Below are 10,225 nucleotides of genomic sequence, written 5' to 3'. Positions count from 1 at the left end.
AGAACAAGAAAATCTTCATAAAGACCAAAGCTTTCAAGTTTAATAAATTATGTAACTTTTATGTAGTATGGCACATGAAAAATCTTCAAAAAGACAAATAACTTCGTAAATTTTATATAGTATAACACATGAAAAACCAATATATGCAAGTTTAAAGAACTTCATAACTGTTATGTAGTATAGCACACGAAAATCTTCCAACATACCAATGCATGCAAGTTTAACGAACTTCGTGGCATTTATGCAGTATTGCACAAGAAAATCTTCATAAATACAAAAGTTTGCAAGTTTAACGAATTTTGTGACTTTTATGTAGTATAGCACTTGAAAATCTTCAAAAAAATCAAATTTTGTAAGTTTTTATAACTTTGTGACTTTTGTATAGTATAACACAAGAAAAACTTCCAAAATACCAATGTATGCAAGTTTAATGAATTTTGTTTATGTTATGTAGTATAGCACACGTAAATCTTCTAAAAACCAAATTTTGCAAGTTTAACCAACTTCGTGACCTTATTGTTGTATAGCAAAAAAAAATCTTTCAAAATTCCATTGTATGCAAGTTTAACGAACTTCGTGACTTTTATGTAGTATTACACACGGAAATCTTCCAAAATACCAAAATTTGAAAGTTTGACGAACTTCGTGACTTTAATGTGGTATAACATACAAAAATCATTAAAAGGACCAAATTTATAAAGTTAAACGAACTTCTTGACTTTTATGTAGTATAGCACACGAAAATCTTCCAAAAGACCAAATTTTGCAAGTTTAACAAACTTTGTGACTTTTATGTAATATAGCACACGAAAATCTTCCAAAATATCAATGTATGCAAGTTTAACGAACTTCGTGGCTTTTATGTAATATAGCACACGGAAATCTTCCAAAATTATAAAATTTGCAAGTTTAACGAACTTCGTGACTTTTATGTAGTATAGCACACGAAAATCTTCCAAAAGACCAAATATTTTAAAGTTTAACAATCTTCGTGACTTTTATAACACATGAAAATCTTCCAAAATTATAAAGTTTGCAATTTTAACGATCATCGTGACTTTTATGTAGTATAGCACACGAAAATATCCAAATATCATATTTTGCAAGTTTAACAAACTTCTGGACTTTTATATAGTATAGCACACGAAAATCTTCCAAAATACCAATGTATGCAAGTTTAACGAACTTCGTGACTTTTATGAACTATTACACACGAAAATCTTCCAAAATACCAAAATTTGCACAAGTTTAACGAACTTCATGGCATTCATGTAGTATAATACACGAAAGTCGTAACTTTTATGTAGTATAGCACACAAAAATCTTTCCAAAGACCAATGTATGAAAGTTTAACGAACTTCGTGACATTTATGCAGTATAGCACATGAAAATTTTTAAAAAGACAAAATTTTGTAAGTTTATATAACTTCGTGACTTTTATATAGTATAACACATGCAAAACCAAAGTATACAAGTTTAAAGAACTTCATGACTTTTATGTTGTATAGGACACGATAATCTTCCAAAATACCAATGTATGCAAGTTTAACGAACTTCGTGACTTTTATGCAATATAACACAAGAAAATCTTCATAAATACCAAAGTTTGCAAATTTAACGAATTTCGTGACTTTTATGTAGTATAACACATGAAAATCTTCAAAAACACAAAATTTTGTAAGTTTAAATAACTTCGTGACTTTTTTATTGTATAACACAAGTAAAACGTACAAAATATCAATGTATGCAAGTTTAACGAATTTCGTGTATGTAATGTAGTATAGCTCACGATAATCTTCCAAATACCAAAGTTTGCATGTTTAACGAACTTCATGATATTTATGTTACATTGCACACAAAAATCTTCCAAAACACCAAATTTTGCAAGTTTAAAAAACATCGTGACCTTTATGTAGTATAGCAAACAAAAATCTTCCAAAATACCAATGCATGCAGGTTTAACAAACTTCGTGACTTTTATGTAGTATTACACACAAATATCTTCCAAAATACCAAAATTTGCAAGTTTAACGAACTTCGTGACTTTTATGTAGTATAGCACACCAAAATCTTCCAAAATATTAAAATTTGCTAGTTTAACGAACTTCATGACTATTATGTAGTATGGCATAGAAAAATATTCCCAAAGACCAATGTATGCAAGTTTAACGAACTGCGTGGCATATATGTCGTCTAGAACAAGAAAATCTTCATAAAGACCAAAGCTTTCAAGTTTAATAAATTATGTAACTTTTATGTAGTATGGCACATGAAAAATCTTCAAAAAGACAAATAACTTCGTAAATTTTATATAGTATAACACATGAAAAACCAATATATGCAAGTTTAAAGAACTTCATAACTGTTATGTAGTATAGCACACGAAAATCTTCCAACATACCAATGCATGCAAGTTTAACGAACTTCGTGGCATTTATGCAGTATTGCACAAGAAAATCTTCAAAAATACAAAAGTTTGCAAGTTTAACGAATTTTGTGACTTTTATGTAGTATAGCACTTGAAAATCTTCAAAAAAATCAAATTTTGTAAGTTTTTATAACTTTGTGACTTTTGTATAGTATAACACAAGAAAAACTTCCAAAATACCAATGTATGCAAGTTTAATGAATTTTGTTTATGTTATGTAGTATAGCACACGTAAATCTTCTAAAAACCAAATTTTGCAAGTTTAACCAACTTCGTGACCTTATTGTTGTATAGCAAAAAAAAATCTTTCAAAATTCCATTGTATGCAAGTTTAACGAACTTCGTGACTTTTATGTAGTATTACACACGGAAATCTTCCAAAATACCAAAATTTGAAAGTTTGACGAACTTCGTGACTTTAATGTGGTATAACATACAAAAATCATTAAAAGGACCAAATTTATAAAGTTAAACGAACTTCTTGACTTTTATGTAGTATAGCACACGAAAATCTTCCAAAAGACCAAATTTTGCAAGTTTAACAAACTTTGTGACTTTTATGTAATATAGCACACGAAAATCTTCCAAAATATCAATGTATGCAAGTTTAACGAACTTCGTGGCTTTTATGTAATATAGCACACGGAAATCTTCCAAAATTATAAAATTTGCAAGTTTAACGAACTTCGTGACTTTTATGTAGTATAGCACACGAAAATCTTCCAAAAGACCAAATATTTTAAAGTTTAACAATCTTCGTGACTTTTATAACACATGAAAATCTTCCAAAATTATAAAGTTTGCAATTTTAACGATCATCGTGACTTTTATGTAGTATAGCACACGAAAATATCCAAATATCATATTTTGCAAGTTTAACAAACTTCTGGACTTTTATATAGTATAGCACACGAAAATCTTCCAAAATACCAATGTATGCAAGTTTAACGAACTTCGTGACTTTTATGAACTATTACACACGAAAACCTTCCAAAATACCAAAATTTGCACAAGTTTAACGAACTTCATGGCATTCATGTAGTATAATACACGAAAGTCGTAACTTTTATGTAGTATAGCACACAAAAATCTTTCCAAAGACCAATGTATGAAAGTTTAACGAACTTCGTGACATTTATGCAGTATAGCACATGAAAATTTTCAAAAAGACAAAATTTTGTAAGTTTATATAACTTCGTGACTTTTATATAGTATAACACATGCAAAACCAAAGTATACAAGTTTAAAGAACTTCATGACTTTTATGTTGTATAGGACACGATAATCTTCCAAAATACCAATGTATGCAAGTTTAACGAACTTCGTGACTTTTATGCAATATAACACAAGAAAATCTTCATAAATACCAAAGTTTGCAAATTTAACGAATTTCGTGACTTTTATGTAGTATAACACATGAAAATCTTCAAAAACACAAAATTTTGTAAGTTTAAATAACTTCGTGACTTTTTTATTGTATAACACAAGTAAAACGTACAAAATATCAATGTATGCAAGTTTAACGAATTTCGTGTATGTAATGTAGTATAGCTCACGATAATCTTCCAAATACCAAAGTTTGCATGTTTGACGAACTTCATGATATTTATGTTACATTGCACACAAAAATCTTCCAAAACACCAAATTTTGCAAGTTTAAAAAACATCGTGACCTTTATGTAGTATAGCAAACAAAAATCTTCCAAAATACCAATGCATGGAGGTTTAACAAACTTCGTGACTTTTATGTAGTATTACACACAAATATCTTCCAAAATACCAAAATTTGCAAGTTTAACGAACTTCGTGACTTTTATGTAGTATAGCACACCAAAATCTTCCAAAATATTAAAATTTGCTAGTTTAACGAACTTCACGACTATTATGTAGTATGGCATAGAAAAATATTCCCAAAGACCAATGTATGCAAGTTTAACGAACTGCGTGGCATATATGCCGTCTAGAACAAGAAAATCTTCATAAAGACAAATAACTTCGTAAATTTTATAAAGTATAACACATGAAAAACCAATATATGCAAGTTTAAAGAACTTCATAACTGTTATGTAGTATAGCACACGAAAATCTTCCAACATACCAATGCATGCAAGTTTAACGAACTTCGTGGCATTTATGCAGTATTGCACAAGAAAATCTTCATAAATACAAAAGTTTGCAAGTTTAACGAATTTTGTGACTTTTATGTAGTATAGCACTTGAAAATCTTCAAAAAAAAAAACATATTTTGTAAGTTTAAATAACTTTGTGACTTTTGTATAGTATAACACAAGAAAAACTTCCAAAATACCAATGTATGCAAGTTTAATGAACTTTGTTTATGTTATGTAGTATAGCACACGTAAATCTTCCAAAAGACCAAGTTTTGCAAGTTTAACCAACTTCGTGACCTTAATGTATTATAGCAAAAAAAATCTTTCAAAATACCATTGTATGCAAGTTTAACGAACTTCGTGACTTTTATGTAGTATTACACACAAAAATCTTCCGAAATACCAAAATTTGCAAGTTTGACGAACTTCGTGACTTTAATGTGGTATAACATACAAAAATCTTCAAAAGGACCAAATTTATAAAGTTAAACGAACGTCGTGACTTTTATGTAGTATTGCACACGAAAATCTTCCAAAAGACCAAATTTTGCAAGTTTAACAAACTTTGTGACTTTTGTATAGTATAACACAAGAAAAACTTCCAAAATACCAATGTATGCAAGTTTAATGAACTTTGTGGCTTTTATGTAATATAGCACACAAAAATCTTCCAAAATTATAAAATTTGATAGTTTAACGAACTTTGTGACTTTTATGTAGTATAGCACACGAAAGTCTTCCAAAAGACCAAATATTTTAAAGTTTAACAAACTTCTTGACTTTTATAACACATGAAAATCTTCCAAAACTATAAAGTTTGCAAGTTTAACGAACTTCGTGACTTTTATGTAGTATAGCACAAGAAAATATCCAAATATCAAATTTTGCAAGTTTAACAAGCTTCAGGACTTTTATATAGTATAGCACACGAATATCTTCCAAAATACCAATGTATGCAAGTTCAACGAACTTCGTGACATTTATGCAGTATAGCACAAGAAAATCATCCAAAGTACCAACGTATGCAAGTATAACGAACTTCGTGTATGTTACGTAGTATGGCTCACGATTTTCTTCCCAATACCAAAGTTTGCAAGTTTAACATATATACTTCATGACACTTATGTTGTATAGCACACGTAAATCTTCCCAAATACCAATGTATGCAAGTTTAACGAACTTCGTGACTTTTATGTTCTATTACACACGAAAATCTTCCAAAATACCAAAATTTGCACAAGTTTAACGAACTTCATGACATTCATGTAGTATAATACACGAAAATCTTGAAAAATATTAAAATTTGCAAGTGTAACGAAATTCGTGACTTTTATGTAGTATAGCACAAAAAAATCATCCCAAAGACCAATGTATGCAAGTTTAACGAATTCGTGACATTTATGCAGTATGGCACATGAAAATTTTCAAAAAGACAAAATTTTGTAAGTTTATATAACTTCGTGACTTTTATATAGTATAACACATGAAAAACCAATGTATGCAAGTTTAACGAACTTCATGACTTTTATATAGTATAGCACACAAAAATCTTCCAAAATACCAATGTATGCAAGTTTAACAAACTTCGTGACATTTATGCAGTATAGCACAAGATTATCTTCACAAATACTAAAGCTTGCAATTTTAACGAATTTCGTGACTTTTATGTAGTATAGCACATGAAAATCTTCAAAAAGACAAAATTTTGTAGGTTTCAATAACTTCATGACTTTTATATAGTATAACACATGAAAAACCAATGTATACAAGTTTAAAGAACTTCATGACTTTTATGTTGTATAGGACACGATAATCTTCCAAAATACCAATGTCTGCAAGTTTATTGAACTTCGTGACATTTATGCAATATAACACAAGAAAATCTTCATAAATACCAAAGTTTGCAAATTTAACGAATTTCGTGACTTTTATGTAGTATAGCACATGAAAATCTTCAAAAACACAAAATTTTATAAGTTTAAAAAACTTCGTGACTTTTTATTGTATAACACAAGAAAAACTTACAAAATACCAATGTATGCAAGTTTAGCGAACTTCGTGTATGTAATTTAGTATAGCTCACGATAATCTTCATAATATCAAAGTTTGCAAGTTTAACGAACTTCATGATATTTATGTTACATTGCACACGAAAATCTTCCAAAACACCAAATTTTGCAAGTTTAAAAAACATCGTGACCTTTATGTAGTATAGTAAACAAAAATCTTCCAAAATACCAATGTATGCAGGTTTAACAAACTTCGTGACTTTTACGTAGTATTACACACAAATATCTTCCAAAATACCAAAATTTGCAAGTTTGACGAACTTCGTGACTTTTACGTAGTATAGCACACCAAAATCTTCCAAAATAATAAAATTTGCTAGTTTAACGAACTTCACGACTTTTATGTAGTATAGTATATAAAAATATTCACAAAGACCAATGTATGCAAGTTTAACAAACTACGTGGCATTTATGCCTTCTAGAACAAGAAAATCTTCATAAAGACCAAAGCTTTCAAGTTTAATAAATTTTGTAACTTTTATGTAGTATAGCACATGAAAATCTTCAAAAAGACAAATAACTTCGTAACTTTTATATAGTGTAACACATGAAAAACCAATGTATGCAAGTTTAAAGAACTTCATAACTTTTATATAGTATAGCACACGAAAATCTTTCAAAATACCAATGTATGCAAGTTTAACGAACTTCGTGACATTTATGCAGTATTGCACAAGAAAATCTTCATAAATACAAAAGTTTGCAAGTTTAACGAATTTTGTGACTTTTATGTAGTATAGCACAAGAAAATCTTCAAAAAAAAAACATATTTTGTAAGTTTAAATAACTTTGTGACTTTTGTATAGTATAACACAAGAAAAACTTCCAAAATACTAATGTATGCAAGTTTAATGAACTTTGTTTATGTTATGTAGTATAGCACACGTAAGTCATCCAAAAGACCAAGTTTTGCAAGTTTAACCAACTTCGTGACCTTAATGTATTATAGCAAAAAAAATCTTTCAAAATACCATTGTATGCAAGTTTAACGAACTTCGTGACTTTTATGTAGTATTACACACAAAAATCTTCGAAAATACCAAAATTTGCAAGTTTGACGAACTTCGTGATTTTAATGTGGTATAACATACAAAAATCTTCAAAAGGACCAAATTTATAAAGTTAAACGAACGTCGTAACTTTTATGTAGTATAACACACAAAAATCTTCCAAAAGACCAAATTTTGCAAGTTTAACAAACTTTGTGACTTTTATGTAATTTAGCACACGAAAATTTTCCAAAATATCAATGTATGCAAGTTTAACGAACTTCGTGGCTTTTATGTAATATAGCACACGAAAATCTTCCAAAATTATAAAATTTGCAAGTTTAACGAACTTCGTGACTTTTATGTAGTATTGCACACGACAATCTTCCAAAAGACCAAATATTTTAAAGTTTAACAAACTTCGTTACTTTTATAACACATGAAAATCTTCCAAAATTATAAAGTTTGCAAGTTTAACGAACTTCGTCACTTTTATGTAGTATAGCACAAGAAAATATCCAAATATCAAATTTTGCAAGTTTAACAAACTTCAGAACTTTTATATAGTATAGCACACGAAAATCTTCCAAAATACCAATGTATGCAAGTTTAACAAACTTCGTGACATTTATGCAATATAGCACAAGAAAATCATCCAAAGTACCAATGTATGCAAGTATAACGTACTTCGTGTATGTTACGTAGTATGGCTCACGATTATCTTCCCAATACCAAAGTTTGCAAGTTTAACATATATACTTCATGACATTTGTGTTGTATAGCACACGGAAATCTTCCCAAATACCAATGTATGCATGTTTAACGAACTTCGTGACTTTTATGTACTATTACACACGAAAATCTTCCAAAACACCAAAATTTGCACAAGTTTAACGAACTTCATGCCATTCATGTAGTATAATACACGAAAATCTTGAAAAATATTAAAATTTGCAAGTTTAACGAAATTCGTGAAATTTATCTAGTATAGCACACAAAAATCATCCCAAAGACCAATGGATGCAAGTTTAACGAACTTCCTGACATTTATGCAGTATAGCACATGAAAATTTTCAAAAAGACAAATTTTGTAAGTTTATATAACTTCGTGACTTTTATATAGTATAACACATGAAAAACCAATGTATGCAAGTTTAACGAACTTCATGACTTTTATATATAGCACACAAAAATCATCCAAAATACCAATGTATGCAAGTTTAACGAACTCTGTGACATTTATGCAGTATAGCACAAGATTATCTTCACAAATACTAAAGCTTGCAAGTTTAACGAATTTCGGGACTTTTATGTAGTATAGCACATGAAAATCTTCAAAAAGACAAAATTTTGTAGGTTTCAATAACTTCATGACTTTTATATAGTATAACACATGAAAAACCAATGTATACAAGTTTAAAGAACTTCATGACTTTAATGTTGTATAGGACACGATAATCTTCCAAAATAACAATGTCTGCAAGTTTAACGAACTTCGTGACATTTATGCAATATAACACAAGAAAATCTTCATAAATACCAAACTTTGCAAATTTAACGAATTTCGTGACTTTTATGTAGTATAGCACATGAAAATCTTCAAAAACACAAAATTTTGTAAGTTTAAATAACTTCGTGACTTTTTTATTGTATAACACAAGAAAAAGTTACAAAATACCAATGTATGAAAGTTTAACGAACTTCGTGTATGTAATGTAGTATAGCTCACGATAATCTTCCAAATACCAAAGTTTGCAAGTTTAACGAACTTCATGATATTTATGTTACATTGCACACGAAAATCTTCCAAAACACCAAATTTTGCAAGTTTAACAAACATCGTGACCTTTATGTACTATAGCAAACAAAAATCTTCCAAAATACCAATGTATGCAGGTTTTACAAACTTCGTGACTTTTACGTAGTATTACACACAAATATCTTCCAAAATACCAAAATTTGCAAGTTTAACGAACTTCGTGACTTTTATGTAGTGTAGCACACCAAAATTTCCAAAATATTAAAATTGGCTAGTTTAACGAACTTCACGACTTTTATGTAGTATAGCACACAAAAATATTCCCAAAGACCAATGTATGCAAGTTTAACGAACTACGTGGCATTTATGTCGTCTAGAACAAGAAAATCTTCATAAAGACCAAAGCTTTCAAGTTTAATAAATTTTGTAACTTTTATGTAGTAAAGCACACGAAAATCTTCAAAAAGACAAATAACTTCGTAACTTTTATATAATATAACACATGAAAAACCAATGTATGCAAGTTTAACGAACTTCATAACTTTTATGTAGTATAGCACACGAAAATCTTCCAAAATACCAATGTATGCAAGTTTAACGAAATTCGTGACATTTATGCAGTATAGTACAAGAAAATCTTCATAAAAACAAAAATTTGCAAGTTTAACGAATTTTGTGACTTTTATGTAGTATAAAACATGAAAATTTTCAAAAAAAGCCAAATTTTGTAAGTTTAAATAACTTTGTGACTTTTATATAGTATAACACAAGAAAAACTTCCAAAATACCAATGTATGCAAGTTTAATGAACTTTGTTTATGTTATGTTATAGCACGCATAAATCTTCCAAAAACCAAATTTTGCAAGTC

Source organism: Vicia villosa, linkage group LG5, assembly GCF_029867415.1.
Source record: "Vicia villosa cultivar HV-30 ecotype Madison, WI linkage group LG5, Vvil1.0, whole genome shotgun sequence".
In the NCBI taxonomy this organism is placed as follows: domain Eukaryota; kingdom Viridiplantae; phylum Streptophyta; class Magnoliopsida; order Fabales; family Fabaceae; genus Vicia; species Vicia villosa.
Note: the sequence above shows the minus strand (reverse complement) of the source record.